The 26,571-nt window shown below is 36.9% G+C and overlaps 1 long non-coding RNA gene across 1 annotated transcript; it reads left to right on the top strand.

Annotated features, from left to right (window-relative positions):
- The first annotated feature begins 8,997 nt into the window (after positions 1 to 8,997).
- Positions 8,998 to 17,162, top strand: LOC135417760 (uncharacterized). Its single transcript, XR_010432198.1, has 3 exons — positions 8,998 to 12,168; positions 13,650 to 13,769; positions 16,892 to 17,162. It is a non-coding gene; the product is annotated as an uncharacterized LOC135417760 (long non-coding RNA).
- The last annotated feature ends 9,409 nt before the right edge of the window (positions 17,163 to 26,571 follow it).

Genomic DNA, 26,571 nt, shown 5'->3' with positions numbered 1-26,571 from the left:
AACATTAAAACCTTTCTCAGAATTTAGAAAAAATTAAGATCAGAACATCTTGCAAATACATTTTCTCCTCTAATATGTTTCAAAACCGATGAGAGGTGAAACAAATCTTTTGAAAGAAGACAAAACAATAGCTGCTTTAAGTCTTCAACATTTTACCTGCAGAATGAAATCCTGCAGAAACAAGCTTGCAACATATGCAAGGAATGCAATTTTCACTGGAGAGGAAGAGTAAGCTACTAAAAAGTATGAGATTTGCCAGTGATACACAGGTTCCTGCTAGATTCCCTAATTCAAACCTCATCCTAAAATGAAATGCCCTATCTGAACTGGGAAGAGAGGACTAAAGAATGTGTTGAGGGGTAAAAAAAAATGACTAGGTAAAAAAAAAAGTGACTCTCTAGTGGCTAGGGTTAAGTTGTTTTGGTTTTTTTAATTATTTGTTAGTGAGTTTGTTTGGTTAATTTTTTTCATTAGATGGGTTTTTGTTTGAGTTTTTTTTGTTCTGTTTTTGTTTTAGGGGTGTCATGGTTTCAGCTGCCCTTCCACCTCCTCCCAGGTTCGTGGGGGCCCTGAGTTAGAATTAAAGCTGATTGGTCCCAGGACAATCTTCCCTCAGGAACCCATCAGCGCTGATTTTGTTCGCTCCTGTCCAAATTAGATATGCACAGCTTGCCGGAAGTGAGCTGGCAGAGTTGGCACAGTTGGCAGTCAGTCTGCTGTTGTGTCTGAGCGTCTGTGTGAGAGGGCCTAGGGGTGGCAGGGCCCCCTTCCCTCCCCCGGGAAGAGGGGTTGCCCTGGGCCCCACAGCTCTGGCCAAGCTAGGGCTGAAGGCAGCATGTAGGAGTGAGTGTGTGTCGTGAGGGAAGAGGCTCACGACAGCTGAGGTAAGAGGAAGGGAGGCAGGCCTTCAGACAAGCCCTCTTCCCCCCCCCCAGACAGACTGTAGAGCTCGGGACAGCTCATAACTGGACCGAACGCCGGCAGCTAGCTAGGGGGCTTTCTTTTCCCCCACTGTAGGTGGGGGGTGGATTTTAAGGTTCAATCTTTTAAGCTGAGCCAGGGAGACGGGCCGAAACAAAAGCTCGGTGCCAGGAGAAGAAAAAACTCCAGGCGAAATTGGAGATGGGCCAGGTAGGCTCGGAGGTGCTCTGCGTTGGCTTTTGAATGTAGACTGCCGAAATTGAGAGCTGCAGCAGCTAGAGAAGAGCGAGAGAGCCAACTAGCAACAAGTGAGTTCCAGGTAAAGACTCAGAACAGCATCTTACCCTGGGAGGAAACCTCCATGAACCAAGGAGGAAGGACTCAGAGCTATCTCTTTGGACCTCGTGAGGAAGAGGAGGCTTCAGCACAGAGTTGAGACTGGTGGTGGGGCTGGTTCAGAGAAACCCTTTTCCCTGATACCCCAATGAGAGAAAGACTGTTTACCTATCAGCCTGAGAGCTTCTCCTGAACTGTTGTGGGAGGGGCTTGGAGGTATGATAGAAGTGCGTTAAGATTGTATATATATAGTTGCTTTTAGTTTGTACAGTATTTATTTTTATGGGAATAAATGTATATATTTCTCTTCCCCCATACGGAGGTGTGCCTGCCTGAAAATTTCTCTTCGGTGTTGAGGTAAATTGTGGGAAAGTGGGGAGAAGCTTGGAGATCGGATTTTTGTGGGGGTAAAACTCCCACAGGAAGGTGTTTTTTGTTTGTTTTTTTTAAGCAGCAATGGTGGACTTGTGTCAGTGACACAGCTAGAAGCCAAAAATCTCCCCATGTCAAGACTCCTTGTTCCCTTTCTGGCCAGAAGACACTGCATGTTCACTAAAGCATAACGCGCACCAGTGCTTAAAGCCATAATCTATTGATATAAAATATCAAATTAAAAAAGACAGTAATGCTCCCATTTGCCTGTAAACAAATCTAACCCTACACAGCATGTTTGTTTCAAGAGAATACTATATCCTAAGTAAATTCTTGCAAAGATATAATTATGTAAAATGCCTCAATAAATTTCAAGTTAGTGCTTATTATTTTATCTTAATCTTAAGTAGTACTATAATTAAAATTTCATTATCAGCTATCAATTGACCCATCCCTGAACATTTTGTAATAATTAAAGAACATGAACCCTCCTCCATTTTTCCCCTTCTCTTGAGTTTCATAAACATGCTATGTGCCTATTTATAACTGAAATACCTAATGGGAGTAGTTAAAACTTGAACAAATCAAACATTAGCAAAAAATACAAAACAGCAATCAAAAAAAGCAACCAGCCAACCTCCTCTCTACCCCTTTTAATATAGTTTCCTTTTAAACTCAATAGCAAAGCTGGGACATATACAGGAAATCAATCAATTTGTTACTGCCTCTTTGCAGGGATTCATTAGCAGGGAAAAGAAAAAATAGCAGCAGGTATGGGATATGCAATTGCTGCCTGAATCTCTAACCAGAGCAATTTGAGCTGACAAAGAAAAATCAGATTCTAACTGGGTTTCCCTATTGGTTTTCTATTCTTGCCTAGTTAACTTTAATAGTAGCTAACCAATAGGAAAACAAAACAGCAGGAGAGGGGCATTACTGTGAGTCAGATCAATCTCCACTGAAATGGTAGCCACTACCTGCCCCAATCCCAGGCATCACAATGCTCAGGGACTGGGAAAAACAAACAAACAAACAAACAAAAAACAACCAACAAAACCCCCATCAACAAAGTTAAAAATCCAATCCAAGCTGTACAACACATCCAGAAGATTAGTCATGTCTAATCTCTTCTGTTGCTGAAGCATGAGTACTATCCTGCTGTCAAAGTAACTTTCATAAGCATGAGTTCTGATTATTTTAAGTTTCATCCTCTAAAAATAAAAACTTCAACCCAGCCTCAGGTTGTTAAATCTCTTAAAATAACTGAAGAATCCTGAAAAACTTTCAAACAGAGGAATCTGAGTGCACTTCATGATTCAATCAGCTTCCTCAATGACTTCTGTATAGATGAAGTCTCCTGTGACTTTTGTTTAAAATCTGGTATAACAAGTATCCATTTCTGAGCATGAGATTGGTGTTCAAAGTTGAGACTTTATTGAGCAGAGAAGGAAAAAAAAGCAAAAAGAAAAAGTACCTCCCCCTCAGAATTATCATCTTAACACACAGAATAGTTGGTCATTTAATTTGGGATTAGCAGTGATAAAAACCAACTAACCAACAACAACAAAAGCAACACAAAAGCAACTGTTCTCTTAAAAGAAAGAAAAATCCAAGTGGATGCATAAAAGGAAAAAAAGAATCAGAATTAAGAACTATTTAAAACTTGTAGAGACTGACTCAAAAACATATCCTAGCGAAAAACTGCTCAAAAATTCATTGGTTACATTGACACAGGGGATATTCAAATTGCTGATGTGGGAGAGGCTTTTGAGATGCAATGAAGCTATTTTCCCTGGTCCAGGAAAGGGAAAGGTCTTGGCTAGAAGAAACTGAGACAACATACACCAAATATTCTACTTTGCTATCCAGCAAACAACAGCTGACATTTTTTGTTCCAAGCTCTCCTGTTTCTTTTGCACACACAAGTACAAACAATGATGGATTATATGTTATTTAGAATTAAACTCAGCATCTGGATTCAGACTAAGATTCTTTTCTTCCTTGCCTGTAAGCATATATAATACTGTGAATGGTACAGAACAAGTGACTATGAGTCAACTTGTAGCAATAGATTATTTCTTCGATATAATAACTTCTGGCAACTCCCTATTTCAACTCTGCATTTCTGTTGATTTGTTCTTTTTGCATAAAATAATTTGCTTCACTAGTCTCTTGTTTGGATGTCTAGGAGGGATAGCTGAGCTAAAGTTGTTATTGATTTGAATTTAAGTTTAGAAAACTTCACAGAATGAGTGGAAAGGAGTGCAGCTTCTTAGATGAGAAGACATAAAGAAGAAACCATTAATTCTTTATATACACCCATCCTTGGATACTGTTGTATTTCATCTGTAGTAAAGACTAAATGACACTGGATAGGTAGCATCAGTTAAAAATCTTTACTGAAACAATCTGCTCATTATTTCTGTTTGGTTTAATTCAGGTAGAAACTAGTTGTTGTGTTACCTTTGGCTTCTACAAGTAGTTTCATTACAGTGACTATATCTGCCTTTCTCTGTTTCCAATAAATGCAGCCAGCATGCTATCTGTCCTCTTAATGAGGTTCACTAGACAATATTTGTATCCCATTTTCAGTTGTTTTTTAGCTGTGTTAATGTTTCCATCGTTCTGGTGAAATTTTCCATGTTGGCAACGTGCCTCATATAAGCTATTTTAGGCAACTTACACCAAAAATCAGTCAGTCATGTCTAAAACTGAAAATGGGTGCTACGATTTTCCTCATTTAGAAATAACAAGTCTGTTGAAGTGTGTAGCTTATAGTCTTTAGCATTTCTGCACATCTGTGCAGAAAATAAAAATCTGTCCAATGGAAAAAATAAAGAGAGCCCAACAACACTAGTTCTGATATTATCATAGATTGTATCATAACGTATACACATAACAAGAGACAATTATCATTATTTTCATAATGAAGCATCACTTTTTAGATTTTTCTGGTCTTTTACTGCTTGGCTTAGCAACTTTACTGTTATTTAGCATACTGGTTTTTTTCTAGTGATTACCCCTTGCTACAAAAATATTAGGCTTTTGAGTTGGCTTGATTTGGACTTGAAATTGTGAAAAAAAGTAGCAGGGTTAATCTCGGAGTAATTCATTTATTTACAGACATATACCCCAATTCTCCTTTCTCTCAACAGCAGTATGAACATGCAGAATGAATGTACCCCAAACCAACTTTTTTGTCCTCAGCTAGATACAAAGTTTTCTGCCTCTTGATCTCTATTCCTTTAAAACAAACAAACAAATCCATAATCCTCCATATTTTTCAGCTTCCATATAGTTTATTAGACTGAAAATCACTCTCTAGTCACTTCATGCTATACACAACCAATTCCTGAAACTGGAAGCTCATAATATTTGTAAATCTTATGAAAGTAAGATCTAATTTTTCTTTTTAAAAAAGGGATTTTATTCAAGTAATTTAAAAACAAGCTGGTAATTTTAAAGTGTTTAGGTGAAAATGTGTGGATTTTCTCTGTATAAACAAAGAGTCTGCTTTGAAAATAGGGTATCTTAAGATGTCTCAGGCTAAGCCTTGAAATTAACCTATTATTTTTCAAAAACTTGCCAGCATATAATAGCTGTCAGAGACTTTATTACAGCATTAATGTCAACACAGTTTTGAAAATTTAGAATGCAGTGAGTTGGAAGACCCAGAAAGATTCATTATAAATCTAGAGAGGTTTCTCAGGCATCATGTGCCCTTACCTTTTTGGGAAGCTTACATGAAGATTAACAAAAAAATATGGTTTTCCATCTCAGATGGCAGAAGGGAGTAGAATAATGGTTAAAGTGAGCACTAGATGTATTTCTGAAAGAGAAGGTGATAACTGAATAGTACTTCAGGAAACAGAAGCAAGAGACTTAGCAACAAGTTAGTTGGCCAAATTCATCTCTCTCCTCTGCCCGAAGAATAAAATGGGAAATAACACTTAAGTACTTGAATGATTCTAGTTTCCCTGATAAATCAGATATCTAGACAAATACCCAGTTAAATGATTCACAGAGTAAAATACATCTCTTTTTTTCCTATTGCTCTCATATTTTATTTTGTGGTCTCAGTAACATTTTCAGGTGTGTAGTTACTGCAGAAGGATTACTCATTTCATCTAAAGTCATAACTGAGAACTCATCACTGGGAACCAAGGCCAGGAACACTTCTGACTGTCAGGGAGCAGGACAGAGTCTGAATTTTTGGGAGCCTCTAGCAATATGTACAGATGTCACTCTTCTATATAAACGGAATAGTAAATGAAGGTTCACAATTAGAGCCACCTTAGTAAAGAGGCTCTTATTTACTGAATATCTCATTGCTTACCTCTCTGGATCATAAAAATGTAATCACTTCTTTGCGTTATTTTTCCTGGTTTTTCTGGTGGCAATGCCTGTACAGCTTGATGGTCTACAGGAGTAGAAGGCATCTCAAGAACAGTATCTGGCAGGTCCCACTCTACATATATATTTCTATCCATAAATCGTTGGCACTTCATTGCTGCGTGACCACCTGACTCAAGACAACTGGAACTTATGCAGTACAGACACCCTTCCCATTGTTGCCCAACAAGGATCATTAAGCCAATCTGCCTCCACTATATCCCCAATGTCCCTACAAGACACCTAAACTGGTGTCAGACTTGACAGAGCACAAACATCTGTACCTAATCAATCCACAAAGAAATTCAAAGCCACCCTGTGGAACAGAACCGATTCAAGCTTTCCTTCTGACACAACTGGTTTCTTACATTGAAGCCTGTGGATGCAGAAAAGCAGGTGAACATTGCATAAGGTTCAGCAACAGCACTAGTTGTTCTGGAAATTTAACTATAACAGGAAGTGTGAACAAATATAGAACAAGCACAGTGCGAAGAGAAAAAACAAGAGTGAGGGAAAGCGATGGAAATATACATATCCTCAGATATGCAGGGAAAAGTATAGAAGAATTAAGAGGTATTCAAAATACATCTCTGACCTATAGCTAGGCTAAAGAGAGCAGTAACACCCATAGAACTTGAAGTAATGATTTGCACAGACCCAGGGAGGTAAATATCTGTAAGTTAGATTTCAGCTCCATGCATTTCTGATGATAAAGTCAGTTATAGCAACCAAGTAAATCACTTAGTATGTATGTTTGTGGGAACATTTGACAAGGGAAATAGAACATTAGGTTCGCAATGCAATACACATACCTCAAATATTTCAAAGGCTGTTACAATGTTGTACGAAAAAGTCTTGCCAAGTCACCTAGCTGGAGCTGAACAGCTGTGTTTTTGTTGCCACAGACAGACATGAGTGAACTCATAGCAGCAGATTACCCTTGTTACCTATCAGTCAGTTACTTTCCATGAGTTTGAACAAAGGCATCTGGTGTTGTTGTCATGGCATTGTTCCGCTGTCAAACCTGGATCCTGACTGCTTTCAGATCCAAGAGCAATGCAACAGAGCAGTATGGAACTGCAACAATGAGGGTATTATTTGCAAAAATTACTTTCTTGATACAAACAGATCTGTACTTCAAAAACACAAGCAGTACCTGTCTTCCTGCATCCCTCTCACCAGAGGATTTAACTTTTTTTGAATTTTATATTCCCACTGCAGTACATCACTTAAATGAAGAAGTCAATTATTGCACCTAATCCCACACACTCTCCATATAGGACACAGAATCACGAAAAGAAATGTTAACAACTTCAAAAAAACCCCAGAGACATTTTAATTCTTATTTCCCTTCTATGTGTATGTTATGACTCAATTTTTAATTACAAACTTATTATTTTTCACAAGATCTCTGCTTAAATCAGAAACTCAGAAAGGACTACAAATGCTTTCTAGTTGACTAGTCAATATTTTCCTTCCTATTCATCACTCATTTTGCGACCTCAAACTTTATTTACTACCTGCTGTTCAGGCTCTGCCTTGAAGACAGCATTATTAATTTCCTTAATAGATTTTTCTATAGTTTTTGTTAGTCTGGCATCCAAAAACTTCACAAAAAGTAGTAATGGCTACAAAATTGCATGAGACGAAAAAAAAAATCTCACCCATTTTACAGACTTGTAACTGAGGAAAAGAAAAAGTAAGATATGTGGGACTTCAGACATCCTGATGACAAGTTTTTTCTGAATGTTTTGGCAAACACAGTTTTCAAAATTCAATAAGTATCTTAAGGAAGAAAAAGAAACCAACCTTATTAGTTTGAAGAATTCACTCTTCTCTCTTAGCCCCTTTAAGAAAATGGACAAAAAATAGAGAAGCTAAATACAACATAAAAAGAGTGCAGAAGCGACTTAGCATTGTTGCTGAATGGTAGGCAGAACTAACATACCATTTATTAATATCAGTAAAGATTTCTTTTATTCCTCAAAAGGAATAGGTAAAGAAACTTTTATAGTAAGATATTATTCCTCCCCACTTACTCCTAAAAAAAAAAAAGCATGTTTGAAAAGAAGTGAGTTACATCAACCATATGGCTACCTGAGTGAATAGACAGAAGGCAAAGAGGTCACCTGCTAGATTCTTTCACCAACTTCTATCCTTCCTTCATTTTACAGCTAATTTTAGTTCTTCAGTTGCAGTTCACTTAGATGCCTCACACTGAATTCATAGATGTCATTGTCTGTAAATAAGGTATCTTACCTCAATGATTTGTACGCTATCAAGAGCTGTCAGATTTAAACAGCTCAGATTCAAACAGGACAGGACAGCCAACATCTAGAACTACTTACTCATTGACTACACAGCCCTTAAATGTAGACTTCATACCTCATATACTGAAGACAGAAGAGATGGCCATGCCAGCCTAATTTCAAAACATAAGCAATCAGACCATGGGCAAGTCTAAAATATCAGCATCTATATTTCAAGGGAAAAACCCTAGCTAAAAAATGCTGGCATATTCAGAACTACAAAACAAAGCAGACTTCTGTGGTAGTTTGGTCTAGGCCTTCCCTGGTGACCAGTTTGTAACCAAGGAATGGTCCAGATTTACCCAGTATTCCCTATGATTTTTACGTAAGCCAGGCTATGAGAAGAAAGGAGGAAAGGCCTTCACTCTCTTTCCTGCTGTTGAGTCTGTCGTGTTGGGGAGCAAGGCCTGGTAAGGCCTTGCCGACCTTGGGAGACGGAGGTTGCCGGCGATCGTTCCAGCGCGACTTTCGGTTGTCCCAAGAAAAGTAGTGAGATATTTCTTTGCTAACTTTTTTTTAGTTGCTAGATCTTGGGCTATTGATCGGGATATATATATATATTTTATTTTGGTTTTGTTACTTTTCCCTTCCACCTTCCCTTTCCCTTGTGAAATTGTATATATATTTCAATTGTATATAAGTGTAACATAAGTGTAAATATATTTATATATATTGCCTTAGCTGTCTCTCTCTCATTTTGGTTTTCTTGGTTGTTTTTCTCCCTCTTCTCCCTGAGGTTTGGGGGGGATGACTTCTTGTGGTATGGTTTGGAGACTTGGCAGGGAGTCAGCTTCAAACCATATCAACTTCTTTAATCCAGCCAATTTCAGAAAAAATGTACATTATCTAGATAAATTTTCACAAAGTTTTCAAAGGAGATGCCCATTTTAAAAAACAGCTGTCCCTGAGCATTAACCTGGTCACAAGCAATTCATTTTCCCCATCTTTTAGGTTAAAAAAAAAAAAATCTTCTCTTCATCAAGTCAGCCCTCTCTAGCCTCCTTAAAATAAAGGATAGAAATACCAATAAAAGTAGATGGATCCTCTATCCACTGCAGCAACAGCAAATATAATGATTTCCAGGAGCCTGGTCTGAGCAAAAGCCTGTTAAAAACAGGAGAACAACACAGGTGTGCCAGTAGCAGAGCTAATGAGCAGCACATGTTTTCAGTTAAAACTCTTAATTTAAAGCCTCTTCTAAGCCAGGAAAATCTCAGGAATGGAGATAACAGGCAATCAATGACCCTGTCAGCTAAGAAATCAAGATTGGAAGTCAGTTTTATTACCAGTGTTTTGCCAGGCTTATACTTATGGGCTGTTTTTTATTTATTCCACAGAGAAAAAGTGATGCTTTTGTAGTCACATTATCTAGGAAGAATATCCAAGAGAAACAACAGGATGAGGAAAGGCTTTGAACTCTTGTGTGCAGTCACACTGCTTTACCTTATACTGTATCTCATTAACTTATTTTACCCAAAGGCTGAGAACAGTATTAGGGTAATAGAGACTGAATAAAGTTTGTCTTGCATGTACCTGTTAATTGTCCTATCTTGGGTTTAACCTATGCCAATAAGTTCCATGCCAGAGCGATTACAAACTTATTCATGTGATCAGAAGAGATTTGGTCTCATTCCACTGGTGCACAGACAACTACAAGTCTAGAAGCTTTCTGTACTCTTTCACTGCAGCTTTTGAAGGAAAAACATGTTGGCAACTCACTGTGACACAGAACTTTAAACAGTAATTAATAAGCATCTGCTTCCAGCAGCTTCTTCTGCTTTATCCTTTCAGAGATGGAGAAGTAAAGATAGAGCACAGACTCATGAAGAAACAGGAAAACATGGAGACAGGACAGAAAAAAAAGGAGAAATAAAATCTAAGAGCCCTCTTGAAGCAGGAGGAAGCATCTACATATATCACCTTGTCTAAAGCATCCCTGCCCCTTCCTAAGGGCTTTGACAGGACAGATTTAAAGCCTTTTCCTAAAGACACCGCCATTACTTCTACAAAGGAACTGGAGATTTCGGAAGACAACCTTTGCATAATGGAAGGAACATTTTACAACTGGAAACACCTCTATAACTCCCTACTCAAAGCTTCCCTCACTATTGCCAAGTGCAAAAAACTGAAAATGTGGTATTGCACCAAGAAGAGTGTCTTGGGCATAGACAAAACCTACGCCCAGTTTGAAGACGGGCCTTCAGGAAAACTGCTCAGATGCCCTTGGCTAGAGTCATCCAGCTCAAAAGCACAGAGCCACTCCAGCTCTGTAGGCATTTGTTGCCTCCAGCTGCCCAGTGCTTGGGATGGGTTTCCAATTTCTGAACTGTGCCTAGTTTCCAAGGAACATAGGGACAAATTCAGCATCCAGTGTCAAAGAGGATCACAAATTACAGGAATGAACACCCAGGACATTATGAGCTACGTGCTCAAATATCGAATACAATGGTTGTAGAGGTCAAATTGCTGCTTGAATGAGTTTCTCAAACTTGGATTCTCCTAGAATGGAGGCAATAGATGCAGTATACATGAAAGGGATTGCCTCTCCAGCCTCTGGTTGCTCAATACTGAAGAGATCCCATGACATGGTATGATGTCTACTGGGCTGTGTTAAGCTTATTAGGAACTAGGCAGAGATGTTGGCAGATCTACACTTTGTTTTATCAGAATTCCAGTTCTTCTTTGCTTAAAGGGAGCACTTAAAACATACAAAAATCAGTCACATTTTGGGGTTAGAGAAATGCAGGTGACAAGCTTACAAGAAGCTTATGTCTCATAAATACCCACATTCTGTTTTGAAAAATCTAGTAGATTTTAAAGGTCCTGCCTACGTAAAGATTGTATTTGCATCAAGAACTACTCTGTTGATAAATATGTAGTTGTTCCTTGATTTCTGTCTGAATTCTTTTTCTCTTTAGCTAATAATTTTATTAGAAATGGACTTTAGATAATCCTCTGAAGTTGTTTGTTTTGGTCCACAGAAATAAATTGGTTTTGTAAAATGGGACAGCGATGCATCTATCTTGCAAGTGTGGGAAATTATTTCTCTAGCTTTAATTTTTACATAAACATGTTTTTAGAAAGATGGATTACTTTTATGGGGTAGCTTCAAAATATATTAAATGTCATAAATCTTTGTCTGTAGAGATCATATTCAGGAGAGATAGATTCTAAATGAATAGATTTTATTAATGCAGAGGAATTTAAAACAGTCATGACAAAAGGTATTTTAGAAGCGGCTGCAAATGAAATGTTTATGCTAAACTTTTCTCCTGACTACCCCCACCATACACCAAATCCTTATTCAAACTCACTTATTAGAAATTGAAAGGTTTGCTTTCTCCAAATCAGAGGATTTTTCAGATATTAAACTTTCTTGTAGAGTATTAGATTTTTTATTATCTCATCTTACCATTTGCCAGAATGCTTAGTGCATGTCTTTCTCTAGCTGGATAAATGAATAATGACTACTGACTTCATCTATCAACCTGAAGATCAATGCTCTTAAAAAGCCATCAAGTAAATAACAAAACACATTGGTAGACAAAAAACCCAAATGTCTACAGAAAGTGGGACTAGTGCATAAATCATGCATACAAACAAATAATAAATATGATGGCTATGCTCTCTAATAAACAAAGAAAGTGACAATTATAAGGCTTAATAATTTCAGTCCCATACACTTTTATTTGATTCTCTCAAGGCTTACCTAACTCAGACCATTTTCTTCACCTCTGTTGCTCGAGGGAATGACAGAATGTACAACATACAATTCTGTCTCTTTCAGCAGTAGTTTCACAATGAAGGTCTTGGATGCTGATGACATCAAAAGTGACTTGTATGTGAGACAAAAAATGTTCCCTTGATTTTCTGGCATGGTATTGTTAGGTATATGCACACAAAATTCTTCTGTCATAAATAACAAGCTATTGGCTCCTTGGTTAAAGAGATAAGTCCTGCAAAGATTTCTCTGAGCAGAACTTATTAACTTCTCTGAGACTAGGTGCAGAGACCAACATGAGCTTCTACAGAGTCAAAGATTGTAATGAATTTCTTAATTAAAATAAAATTAAATAACTTTGCTAACAACTACAGAAAAAAGATATAAAAATTTCTTTCGCCTATAGTAACTTCTCCAGTGTCTTCAAAACACTTTTTCTTAAATTGCTTATTTGTTCTATTTAGTGTGTTTTCTACCAGAGTATCCCATTTCTTATGTTGTGTTTTTATTTGTTTACTAATGGATATTTTTAATGCATTTTTGATTTAAAGCAACATTATCAGTTAGCTATGACAGGATGAACTGCTCTCTCTCTCCTAATTAATTATTTTCTCCACAAAAGTGTGCATTTCAGAGTAAATTTTGCTCTCCTCTCAGGATATTTTCAATATTGTCTTAGATTTAAGGTGTGATTTCAACATCAACCTTGTATCTGAAATAAATATGATTTTTGTGGTTACTACTAAAACTCAACAGGCCTTATATCTTTTTGTGTTGAGATTTCACCCTAACTTCTAATTTAGGGTCCATTTACCATTGCCACATAGTGAAAATATTAGAGAACACAGGGGCACAAACAATATTAAAGTCCAACGTAAACACATTGCATAGTCATTCACTAAAACAGAAGTCTTTATCCCAAACTGATTTAGGGTTTTCAATAGCTGTCTTAAAATGAATGAAATACAACACAGTAAATAGGAAACCACCAAGAGTCCAATACCAAAAGTTTTACACATGAAATATACAGGATTGTCAAGGATCAAAATGTGGTGAGTTAATCATAACAAAACACAAATCCTTCATTTACAAACATTCCTGACTCAAAGTAAAGGAAATGGAGACAAAGAATTTCAATTTAATGTTGACAAAAAAAGTGCTAGTTAAGTATCTGTTGTATTGTTCAAATAATTCACACAGAAGTATTGCCAATGGGTACTGAAGTTACTCTTCTCATATAATAGAGGATGATGTTTTGGGATCAGAATTTCAGAAAGTGATAATTTTTCAGTCTTTCTACTTACTAAAAATATGACATGGTTTGTTTTTTACGGGCCGAGTGATGCACAAGACTCTAGCTAAACGAAACAATACCACGTGCTGACATGCACACTTGGATTTACTTCTCAAAGAAGTAATTAATAAACAAGGAGAGACGAAATAGGGGAAATCTGGTCTTTTCCTCTGCTTTACCCTGGCATAAGCCATGATATGGCCAGGAAACATACCTGAGCCTGGTTGTTTTGAAGAGTTCTCTGTACCCTCAGTTCAGATACAGCTTTTAGGCTAGCTGTTTCTACTTGATTTCTCTGTCTTAGGGCTCTGGGAAGGAAGCAGCATGAACATCAGCAAGTTCTGGAAACCCTGCAGAAGTGGACACGCCAGCTGGAGATCAGAAGTGTGGAGGTGTGCTAGAGTTGTACAGAAGCACTGAAAAGGTACCAAACAATGTGTTTATTATCTGTTATTTATTATCAATGACAAAAGATACAGATATTATTTTTTCAAGAAAATAATTAATTGACTTAAATAACAGTATGACTAATATCTATTCAGAAAAGCAAGTAAGAACATGAAACTTCTGAATATTTTTTTCTTTTAAATACAGACCAGAATAAGCCTTTGTACTACAGAGAAAAGTACTTTTGTTGCCTGACCACCTAAGTGGCAAGCTTTCTACATTACACCATAATTATGATTCTGGGATGCAAGTGACATACAATATTGCCAACTTCAGGGTTTCTGCTACTGACAATGTTAGTTCAGAATAATAAAGATATCTTTCATAATAAAGGTAATTTCAAAAAACTTTAAACCAGCTAATAATTTGGAAAAGTTATTCAATAAGTATACAAAAAATGCATAGCATGAGCTATGCCAAGAAAAAACAATTACTGAACTCCAAGAAAAAGAAAAGAATGATGAACAGTAGATACTTAGATTCAAACTCATATCAATGTATATCAATGCAGATACACCATTTTGATGTGAGGTAATTCACATATTTGATAGACTGGGAAATGGAAGTTTCACTGAGATGAGAATGTTATACTTACAACAAAATATTTTCCAATGATTCTCCTAAACAGACTTACTGTGAGTTTGGATCCTTTGGTCCTGGGCATGTTCACAAGGAAATCAGTGTAAAAATCACTATGTATAAAATCACAGTGGCTTTTTTTTATTATTTGCTGACATCAGTAACAAAACAAATGAAATTTCTCTGCACCTACACATAAATAGTAGATGCAATTTTACACCTTTTTAAGTGCAGAAGCTAAATGAATAAGCCCACTCAATTTAGCATATAGCTAAAATGCTTCAAGTTGACCCTAGTTCAGCCAAGCAGATTATACATACTAAAATCAATATTCAGCACAGCATCTAAATGCACATTAATCACCAAAGACATAAATAAATTTGAGCATAACTTCTAGGCGTGAGCCTGAGAAATGACTTTGCAAAGATATTTAGATTACAAAATATTAATATAATCACCTTCTCAGATTCTCAGAAATGACTATCTTGGAAAATTATTTCTCAGTGAAATTCCAGAAGTAATTTGGACCTGAGTCATAACTAAGTTAATTACTAGACATCTTGCACTTTAAAAAGCTTAGTCAAAGGATCAAAATATAGACTCTTGACCTTCATTTTTGGTCCTGATGAAAGTAAAATAGGTAATTGTTATTCTACCAGTTAAAATCTGAGCATTTGATGTAAAGAACAGTATGTTGTGTACAACAGATATACTACTGTAATGCATGAGACTGTAAGGTCTCAGTTCCTGAGGAAGACTATTTTTTGGCTGTACCTGATGGTATTCTTTCTAAAGTTCTTGTAGAAGGGAGTCATGGACCTCAAATTTTTAATTCCACAAACTCAGCTGTGGCAGCTCAACCCATGACATCAGCAATATCCAGAAAGTTAAAGATTAAGTCTTTCCTAGGTGAAAATTTAAGAAAAGCATAGGGATAGTGAATTAATAAGCGTCAACTTTGTTAGGTTTAAATACAGTAGAATATAAACCCCTCATAATCTGGGTAGATTTTCCTTTGGTGTAACCCCAGTAATTAAACACAAAGTTTTCTTCAGATCTTGTCATGTCCAAAAAGACTCAGTCTTCAACATGCTCAGGTCAAAAAACTCAGCACAGTATGCAATAGCCATGTGCACATAGTAGGAATCTGGAAGTTATTTTAAAGAATACGGCTTATCAAAATTTCTTCTAAGGAACCAACTGTTCTAAAAATTTTAGAAAGTAATAATTGTCATAGGGAAAATCATTGCAAAAAATAGGATCATTTTTATCAAGAAAAAAATTAGGAGGGTGAGGGGAAATAAGAAAATTCAATGCACAATTAAAAATTAGTCACTGCATGTGTATTCCTATAGCATTTGCTACAGGAAGATGATTAATCCTTACAGAAAATAAATTTTACAGTAAATTCCCTACCTCCTTCTGTCTTCTTATTATCTTGCTTTTCTTACTACGAGATACATCAATTAGTAGAAAGGGTGAAGTTTGGCCCAACTAGACGGATGCAGCAAATATATTTTAATAGTACCAACAAGAACACAAGCACAAGTTGAAGAAGCCACACCAACAGAATCAAAATTCAGCTTTTTGTACATCTCTGTGTTGCTCCTCTGTTTGCACTGTTTTCAAAAAGTGAAGATAGTGCTTGCAATTATGGCTTATGAGTGTTTGCTGCACAGTATGATGTGTCTGTCACAGAAACTGTGCATGAAACTGACACAGGTAGAGGTTTGAAAAAATGGAATTTTATGCCCATTTTGCCCAGCAAGGACAGCTGGACTGGAACATCAAGAAACATCAGGTTATTTTAGCTTATATTGCATAGGCCTCAAGGTTGCATAGCCAATGCATTACTAGGGTAACCTACAATACTTGAAATGAAGCCATCAAACTTTAGTGAATTGAAGGGGCCTTCAGTACCTGTCTTAGTCTGAGAATCAAACCATATTTAAGTGTTATTAATAGATAAAGTGAAGTACCCTTGTAAGTGAACATAATTGCTTAAAATAATAGTGACATTTATTTTAATTTCTTTTTTTTTTTACATTTCAATATCACTTGCATTTTTTGTTTTCAATTCTAGTACCTCTTATTCTTTTTTTTCTCCTTTTTTTTTCTTTAATTGTGTAGACTGTCAAGCCCAAAGAATCACTAATAAAACCTGTTAACTATGGCCAAGACATTTTTTATGTATAGCCACATTCCACTAGGCACTGAATATGCACATAATAAATGGCTATTTCTATATTAAGTAGCTTAACGTTTAACATCTACTGAAATTCTACTTGCAGTTCAGAAATCAACTTCAACTATGTGCTTAAAACAGTGAATTTATCAAACACATTGCATTTTGCTTTTAAGGTAATAAATGATCTTGCCTTGCACTTTATTTCCTACACCTGGGAAGATATATGTCCATTGGCTGTCAATTCCTATGCAGTTTCCTCTGACATGGTTCTTTAAAAGAATAGTCATCTACTGTGTTTTGTGTTTAACATTATATCTGTTTTATATTTTTAGTTGGACATAGAGGTTACATGGCATGTTTCTGTTCGGATTAGTACATCTTTCAAAATCTGCATGACTGGAATTATCAAGGATGAAAAGATCTTTCTGTAGATCTTCACTCAGCAAAAGAATCCATATGTTGCAATCTCCTGATGAATCATTGCAGCTGTTCTGGAAATTACCTGCACAAAACAGCTTACACTGTTAAGGTCTCACATTTAGCCAGGGTCTGCAACATGTCCTAAAAGTATCCTTCTTTCAAAAAATTTTTTCTTCTTCTAAAACCACCATTGAGAATAAGCCAAATTAAGTAACATTAGCCCAAAAAAAGACTATGAGATTACCTCAGTTGGTTAGAGCCTGGTGCTAATAATATTAAGGTTTGGGTTCAATCCCTATATGGGCCATTCCCCTATAAATTGGACTTGAGGATCTTTGTGGGTCCCTTTCAACTTGGAGTATTCTGTGATTCTGTGAAATCTGACTAAAATGAGAAACTGACAGTGTGTTTTCTTATATATTATTTCATTTTACAACATTCATCTAGATTTCTACCGTAGTGGAATAATTGTGCCTATTAGAAAGCATGAGTAGTCACAGAAATTATTAGCACATCAACATGTATTAGCACATGTAATAGCACATCAACATTAAAGTTGATTTATTCTGTAAGGGTGTTTCCATTTTGATAACTGCATAGGTCTCAAAATGGAAACATCCCTACAGAATAAATCAGTTCCCTGACTGTTCCCCTGACATGACAATGGTGTTGTATAGGTGAAAATAGGTTATCATTCAGCTAGTTAGCTAAAGTGCTTTGTAGCACTATGGACATAGCAGACAACTCACTAAGAGCTGTTTAATTTGCTAGTCCATACTCTACATTCCCCTAATCTTGATGCTAGCAGGATTTGAACTTGTCCAGATTTGTCTTCCATCAGCTATGCTGTAACATCTGTTTAGGCATACCTTATCTGAAGAAATGTTTTTTTTTTCTTTCTTCTATAAGGAATTCAACATCTTTTGAACAAAAAATGTATACTAAATAAATAAATAATAGGTGTCATGGGTTTAACCTGTGGCTGGATTTTAGTAGCACGGGAGGGCTATAGAGTGGCTTCTGTTAGAAGCTACTAGAAGGTTTCACTGTCCTATGAAAAGCCAATGGTAGTCAGTTCCAGGAGGGATTTCCTGCTGCTGGCCAAGGCTGAGCCAATGAGATGGCTTCTGTGATAGCATATTTAAGAACAGTGGAAGAGAAGGTTTTTGCCCAGAAGAAATTCCAGTCTGGGAGAACAAGCAGTCATCAAGCTCAGTGCAGCCAGAGGCAGGGGGAAAGGGGGGGGCCTCCCCCACCTCTTCCCCCAGAAGCAGGGCAAAGATTTAGAGCTGAAGCCCCTGCAGCTCATAAAGAACCACTGCAGTGCAGAAACTCTCCTGCAGCCTTTGGAGGAGTCCATGCTGGAGCAGAAAGATACGTGAAGGAAGCTGTGACCTCCTGTGGGAGTCCCAAAGTGGAGCGAAGTCCTGCTGGAGACCTGTGGCCCATGGAGAGGGAAGCCCGTGCCAGAGCAGTTTTTTTCCAGGTAGGACTTGTGGCCTCTGTGGGAGACCCACGTTGGTACAGCTCAACCCATAGTAATACAGGTGTCCCCCTGTAAATTATGGAGAACCTTTGGGCTGCTAAGAGCCGACTGTAAAAAGCTGTTGCCCGAGGGATGGATTCAAACAACAACAAACCCCCCTTTCCCTGTCCCCCTGCACCACTGGGGGAAGGAGGGAAGACCTTAAAAGAAGGAGGGGTGGGGGGAAGGGGAAAGTGTTTTAAGACTGTTTTATTTCTCACTCTTATGCTCTTATTCTGTTAGTAATAAATTTAAGTTTTATCCTCACTCTGAGTTTGTTTTTCCTGTTAACGCTGCCTTCTCTCAATCCTTATCTTATGAAACCCCTTTGCTGCTTTTTTTTCTTCCTCTCTCGTCTGTCCAGCTGTAGAGGGGAGGAGGGAGAGTAGCGGAGTGGTTTTAATAGGCCCCTGGCATCTGGCCAGGGGCAAACCACGACAATAGGTATTTTTGGTCTGTGATTCTAATCCCACTTCCTACAGATGTAATTTTTTTTTAAAAAAATAATGTTTTCCAACATGAGTTTGGGACTTAAAATACAGCTGTACAGCAAAAAGGCCTAACTAATCTTTTAGGTTGTCACTGACATTAGTGACAGAAGAGTAACATCAGGAGATAGAAAGAACCTTGGTTATTAAGGTTAATATTAATGGGCTTTGTGTTCAGCATTGTCAACATCTGTAAAGGAAGTCTGAATAGTTATGCATTCAGTGGAGTGCTTTATGGCCTCTCTTGGCAGTGCACTTGCCAGTCCCTCACTAGGCACAGAGAAGCTGTTTACAGGACATTCTTCAGTCATGTGCTGCCTGAATTGCTTTCATAAGAAGATGTCATTAAAGGTTTTTTGAGTTTGTATATTGTTTTCAAGGAGGACAGAAATTATTTTTGAAGATTGAAAAAAAAGTCCTAGTGACTACTACTGTTCTAAACTTTAACTTTGGGAAGATTTTACAGTTAAGGACCTTTGATACTGGGGTGGAGTGGAATGGGGTGAGGGAGTAACAGTGAAGCAAGTCCTTTCTCAGTAAGTGACACAAGCCTTTTATCTGATAGAAAAATATTTCCATGCAAGACTGAAAGAGACCAGAATTTTGGAGAAAACTTCCTTGTATCCACACAATCAAACAATTTTTTTGGTACGAAGTGGCATCCTCAAAAGGCCTTCAGCAATTAGAGTCAATAAAAGCCTTAGGCACTTGCAGACATCTCACTATCTTCTTGGTGCATGAAGAACAATGCAAAACCTGAAACTAACTTCGCAGGTTGACTGCACAGTGGGTGGAAAGAACTCGAATTCTTTGCAGTACAGTCTCAAAACCATATTCACACACTAGAAAGCAGTCACACAGTTATGAAGAAATTCTCTTAGAATTATGTGCCTAAATCAGGATTACACAGACATGTTTATTTCAATTTAGGATTTCAAGGGATGGAACATAATTAGAGCTTGATTTTTTATCTGTTCCAAAATATGGCTGCTGAAAAAAGCATTATGTCAATGTTCATGGCACCTACATTTTACATAATAGTTCAGAGGTTTTGAATACACTCAGAAAGTTGGAAGTATAAGATCTATTCTATTTTCAGCCTGAGAAGGTTTAAAACCATATTTCCTATCTTCAGATTTAGCTGCTTTTAAGGAAGTAAAAACCACACAACTACTTTCCTGATAACTTCTATCTTTTGATTGTTTGGTGTGAAACTTATAAACTATGATGGAAAGAAGACTCTTGATTTGTCACACTTTTTTACTACCCGCATTTTAAAAACTAAGCCCCTGTGACAATTTTTAGGGGAGTATGTAAATATTAAAGGAAATTTCTTATCTTTGTTCTTTTTGGTTTGCAGCATTAGTGGCTTTGCCTGCAAAATACAAACAGCCAAGCCTCAGAAAACTTCAGCTGTATCTGTCTAAGCTATATCTATATAGTCCTATACCTTTATAAAAAATCAGCAAAGAAGAAAATCAATCTAAAGGCCACGAATGAACAAGTTCATTAGCTTGTATAAGTGCAACAGATAAGAAATCTCTGTTGCAAGATAAAGTGATTGAAAGTGAAAAACAGAAATGCAAGCCAGGTACTAATGGAAAAATCTTCATTAAAATAATTAGAGCATGAAGAAAATGGGTTTCTTGTCAAAAAAAGAAGGCATTTAATTTCTAAGTTGTACTCTTAAATATAAACAAACTTTGTAAGGAATTTCACTATCCACTTGATACTACTTGATTAAAAATAAGAATGATTATTTTGGAAAACCCATATCAAGATATTTACAAGAACAAAACTATATATAAAGAAAATAAGACGAAAGATTATGTACTTTTCTTCCTTCCATGGCATATTTTGTGGAAAAGATTTCTAGGCTACCACATTTCTTTTAGTTAGTTATTTAGAATGGTTTAAGAAAATTCATTTGTGGTACACTTCCATTTATGAAAACTAGTTCTCTACCAATTCCACAAATTATTTTGAGTATTTGCATACTTTATTTGATTTTTAGCTTTATGTTAGAGAACATAACGATATATCACAGTGCTAGGAAGACAGATGGATTTGGTAGTTCATGAGAAAATATATTTTAGGGTGTTTAGTTGTAAAAAGGATGAAATTCTACAGAAAAGCATTATTAAAAGCTTCCTAATTTAGTGTAAAAGAAGAGTAAGATTAGTCTCACTTTGGTACTAAAGTCTTACTGGGGTAATATTTTTAAATAAAACTCAGAAAGATGGATTTATGTTCACCAAAAATACACATAATTTTGTGTTTAAACTTTAGTCATAGAATTCTGCAATCATTAAACTACAGCAGAACTAATCATGAACTGAAAATTATGCAGGGGATTAAGAATGGATTTAGGAAGGAGATGTCTCTCTTTTATAAAGTAATACTTTACTTTTAAGCTTCAAATCAGCTCCTCTACAGTATATTTTTGGGTAACTGTTCAGGTAAAACTCTTTCTCTTTTCAGAAATGAACCAAATATTTTCATGAATTCATTCTTTTTGATGAATTATTCTTGTTAACAGTTAGTTCTAATTTTTTTTTTTAATTTTCACATATTTTACTGTGAAATACCATTGAAATGTTGAATTATGCTTACGTATGAAATTAACACCAGAACAAATTTCTCCAGATCATGGCAGTGAATCAGTGAATCTAATGAAGCTTCAGAGTAATAATTAGTAAACATTTTCATTGTACTAGACACCCCTCTAAGTATCAAAGCATCAAATCATTAGAACCACTTAAAAATTGAGTTCAAATCTTATTAACTCCTTGGCAGACACCACATTTAATGTCTCTACTCCTGCCAGGACACGCACAGAAAACAGGTTGGTTTTGGAGCATAAAAAGTATAAAATACTACACTTAGTCCATGATTGTTGCAGTTAATGGAAAAATTAAATTAATCAAGATGCACAGTAGAGTGACAATAAAAGTCGCTTTTGAAATATCAGTGGTGATATCCATTTGGCAGAAGCAAAGTAGAAATTTTTGGGAAAAGGAAGGTAAGAGATCCTCCAAGAAAACTGATATTAAAATGTTTACATTCCGTAATCTTAAAAAGAAAGAAAAAGAAATCAGAAAGTGTCAGAAATGCTAGAAGAATCAGCAGGAAATAGCAATTTCTTTTATCAAATATGATGAGTAGTAAATTGGTTTCTTTCCATTGCACATAAGCTATTAATTATTTAGCCTTGGGCAATGAAGTTAAAATAAAGGTATTTCCCATTTTGTATGGTTATAGGTTGTGTTGTTTTTCTGTAGACTTTCATAGGTTATTGGCATTATGACCAGTATTTCAGGTGGTTTATTATATTTTAGCTGATTTTTTAAAAGAAGTTTAACATGAGAAGAAACTTCACATTTATACAGTTTAAGGTTTCTTAAGTCAGTGCGGAAAACTGAGTCAACATATCTGAGCTGTCATCAAGAGCTTGAGCCTTCCTATATAGCAACTACTGATAGAGGTTTTTTGATTCCTTATGTAACTTAATGATATGTGTATTTCACAATGTTATTACCTAATAAAAATTTCATCCTTTTCTCTCTTCATAAAATCTGATCACATTAATGATGTTTTCTTTAAAATATCTGAATGGCTGCTGGGCCCTTTAAGACACAGCCACATTTGGATAGAGCACTGCTATGCGCTTGGCATTGCAAGCCTTCCTGCCAATGTGAAACTTTTGGGGTGTGAGAAGGCATGAGAGACAATATATTCTAGGAAGAGCGTGTTTATGAACATTCACTCAGTATAGGAAGGAAGAGGTGAAAGGGAGGGGAAAGAAAAGACGTACTTTGTACTTGAGGGAAGGACAGACTCTTTGAGACATGGCATCTCTATGTAGTTTTTTTGTTGCTAGTTCAAAATATTTTGCCAAAGTTTCATGAGTGTTAGATTTCGTAGATTAGCACTTGGTGAACACAGTTTTTTATCTGACATCGACGATCATTTTCAGTTTGACCCAGTGTACTACCAGTAAGGCCTGTAAAGCATCTTGCTCTCGGAAAATTAGATACAGAAATGCCAAAGCAGTACTGTTCCAGAGGCAGTTGAAAGACAAACCCAGCAAGAAAATTCTGCAAAATTTTAATTGCTCATCTGAAATGTGGGCTGGATCTATTTAACTCTGTGGCTAAATAACTGATTTTTAGTTCAGGAAATTATATATCTGTATATATATATATGAAAATCATGGGAAATTCATAGGTGTTTGTTTGTATTTTAGTTTTATTTATTTTTTATTTACATTAAACCAGGAACTTAAAATATTAAGAAAATCTTGTGGTTGTCCATTTAACAATATAAAAGATTTGATGCTACTGTCTGGATAGAAAGTGCTGAGTTTCACGTAGCTCTAACCAGTTGTGTAGTTTTCTTTTACTGTAAAGATATTGGAGTTCTATGGAAAATTGTGTACACCATAAAAGTAAAACTGTTGAAGTCAATCCCTGCCCCAAATGAAAAAGTCTCTGCGGTACCACCTACAGGGAAAAAGAAAGTGTTCAAAGGAAAAACTGATTTCTCTTCTGTCACCAAAATATGACATCACATATTAAAGACCAAATATCTCAAAAGAGTCAAATTCAAAAGCTTCAAGAATCCTTCTGCTGATTGCATTGGATTTTGGATTGGGCCCCTAGAGAGGTTCATCCTGGTGCGGGTGCTCTACTGTAGTCTATATATCCCACTGTCAGATTTATTCATCCAATTTCAAGTTACTCAGTGGCACTGCAGGTGAAAGCACTTCAGAATAGAAATAAAAAGCAAACTTGTAATTGATTGAATACATTATGTGGGTGACAGGCCCAGGCCACAGTGATTTTGTTTGTGACTTCGTATTTCCTTTTCACCAGTTTTCACACTGATATTCACACATAAGGTTTGCTCTTTTTTTTTTTTAAGATGTATAAAATATATATAATATACAATAAGCTGTATATAATTATATAATTAAATATGTTACATATTGCATGTTATAAATTTTATTTTATATTATATATATAAATGTAACTAAACTGTTGCCATTTAAATGAAGTAGATTTTTTTATTGCACATTGACTCTGCTTTAATTGCGTTTTTAATTGCTACAGTGCCTTAAGCTTTGCAGTAATGGGCTTCTTTTTACATAAGATCATCATGATAACTTTTATTTAACTGATGTAACTACCAGTTGGATTAGTTTGGGTTTCACAGGCACATAGCTAAAAAATTTGAAGGTGTTAGGCTAATAACTTTGGAATAATATTGTAAAACCATAACATCCTCATTAACGACCTGATAAAGAACAGACTAGATAACTAGAAAACGAGGTAGAATGAAATCTTGCTCAACTGTCAAACTCAAAATGTTGTGAGCAGTAGCACAAAGTCCAGCTGGAGGCTATTAATCAGTGATCTGCTTCAGGGCACATCATGTTAGGGCAAATACTGCTTAAATCTTCATTAATGATCAGGATGATGGGATAGTGGACACTCAGAAAGTCTGCAGAGAATACAAAACTGGGAGGAGTGATCGATAATGTCACATGGTTATGCTACTATTCAGAAGGACATGGACAGGCTGAGGAAATGAGCAGAGAGAAGCCTTATCAAGTTCAACAAAGGGAAATGCAATGTTACACACCAAGGACAAATAACGTTATGACTGGATAGCAGTTCTGAAAGGGACTTGGGGTCACAGTGGACCATGAGCTAGAAATATATTCTTGCGTAAAAGAAGGTAAACAGCCTCCTGAGCTGCATTAGAAAGAGTAGTGTCAAAAGCTGGTGGAGGGAGGTGATCCTTTCTATCTATTCAGAATTGATGAGATCAGCAGTGTGTCTAATTATGGGTTCCATAATGCAAGAAAAACATGGTCATACCTGAGTGAGTGCAGGGAAGGTCCATGAGGATGATAAGGGTTTGGAGCATGTCAAACACTGGAACAGGCTGCCCTGAGAGCCTAGTTGTCTCTGTCCTTGGAGATATGAAAAAAATAACAAAAACAGCTAAAGCAAACTAGGTCACTTTGCTTTGGACAGCAGAGCTGCAAGCATTCCAACCCCAACCTTTATGTGATTCTGTGGAGTTGCAAAGATCAGATATAGCTTGAAGCTTTTGGACTGTGAGCATTGGTGGTTTGTGCGTGGGTTCACAAACCAAAAGGTGATTGAAATAATCAATTTTATGTGCATATTATATACTCTTTATGTTATCATCTCACAGCTTCAATGTCTAAACTGTCTGGGTCAACAACAGTTATGTTTTTAGTTATTTGAAAAGAGTGCCAAAGGAAAAAAAGAGTGAAATATTTTATGTAAGAATTATTGTTTTGATTGTAGCGGTGCTCTTGGTCCCAGGCACGTCTGTAATCACAGAAATTACATTATAGTACTCAGGATGCATCAGATGAAGGCTTGTTTCCTCTGTCCCCAGCTCTTCGTACGATACAGACAGCAAAAAGAGAACATTACAGTGCTTGGGGGTTTTTCTCCCAATCTGTTTTCTCATGGAATTTATTTTTTTAAATACAGACTGTTACTTTCTCAAGGTGATGGCAGAGGACGCTGTCGGCATGTCCCTGTGTGGGACGGCCGGGGCTGCCCCACCCGGACCCCGCCGGTTCCAGCGGCCCCAGCGCAGGGCAGGGCTGAGCCCCTCAGCCACGGGCGGGCGGGAGAGAGCCCCGGGGAAAGCCTGGGCAAGGGAGGGCAAAACGCTGCCCGGCAGCCAGGGCTGAGGGAGGGGAACCGGGTGAGAAACAGCCCTGCGAGCCCCGAGGGCAGAGAGGGAGGAGGAGAGGAGGGGAGGAGAGACCTCGGCGGGGATGGCACTACTGCCCCTTCCCTTCCCATGGGAAAACCCCAGACTGGAGCAGGGAAAACTGTCAGGAGGAAGGAGTGGTGGAGAGGGGCTGTTATGGACTCACGACGGCATCCCTCATCATTCCCCATACCTTTGCTCCTGGTTGCTCAGGGAGAGGAGGTAGAGTCAGAGCATGTCTAGTTTGGCGATAGACCCTTCCAGCAAATATGGTGAACTCAAAAAATGGGTAGATGCAGAAAAACAAAAAAGCTGGTCTTTAAATAATTTTCAATAATTAATAAAACTTGTTTCCCAGAAGAGTCTTCTCATTAAAGAACAAGAAGATTCTCTAATACTTCTAGTGTTGTTTTTTAGTAAAGAAAACCTTCTAAAAGAGACTATAACACAAAAACAGCTGGTAAATAGCTAGTGAATACTTTAAAATGGAGGAAGGAGAACTATAATACACACCTTGCAAAGATACTTCTTGAAATGTGGGAAGCAAATTATTGGATTGAAGGAAGCTAAGAAACAGCAGGTTAGAAATATAAAGCTATAAAATATGATTTAAAAGATTGTTTAAAGGTTAAAAGGTTTTTGATCTGTTCTCTTGGTCCAGAATTTAACATTTCCTAGTTCCTGAGAAGTCATGCAAAACCCTTGTCTTATTTTCAAAGCTTATTTCCTCTATGATTAAGCAATCTATTGACCCAAATACATAAGACTGAATACAGGATAATTGGTTACAGCAAATGTAATTTATCCATTGACCATC

This window comes from Pseudopipra pipra, chromosome 1 (assembly GCF_036250125.1).
Source record: "Pseudopipra pipra isolate bDixPip1 chromosome 1, bDixPip1.hap1, whole genome shotgun sequence".
NCBI lineage: Eukaryota > Metazoa > Chordata > Aves > Passeriformes > Pipridae > Pseudopipra > Pseudopipra pipra.
This window is presented reverse-complemented; position numbering and strand designations above follow the sequence as displayed.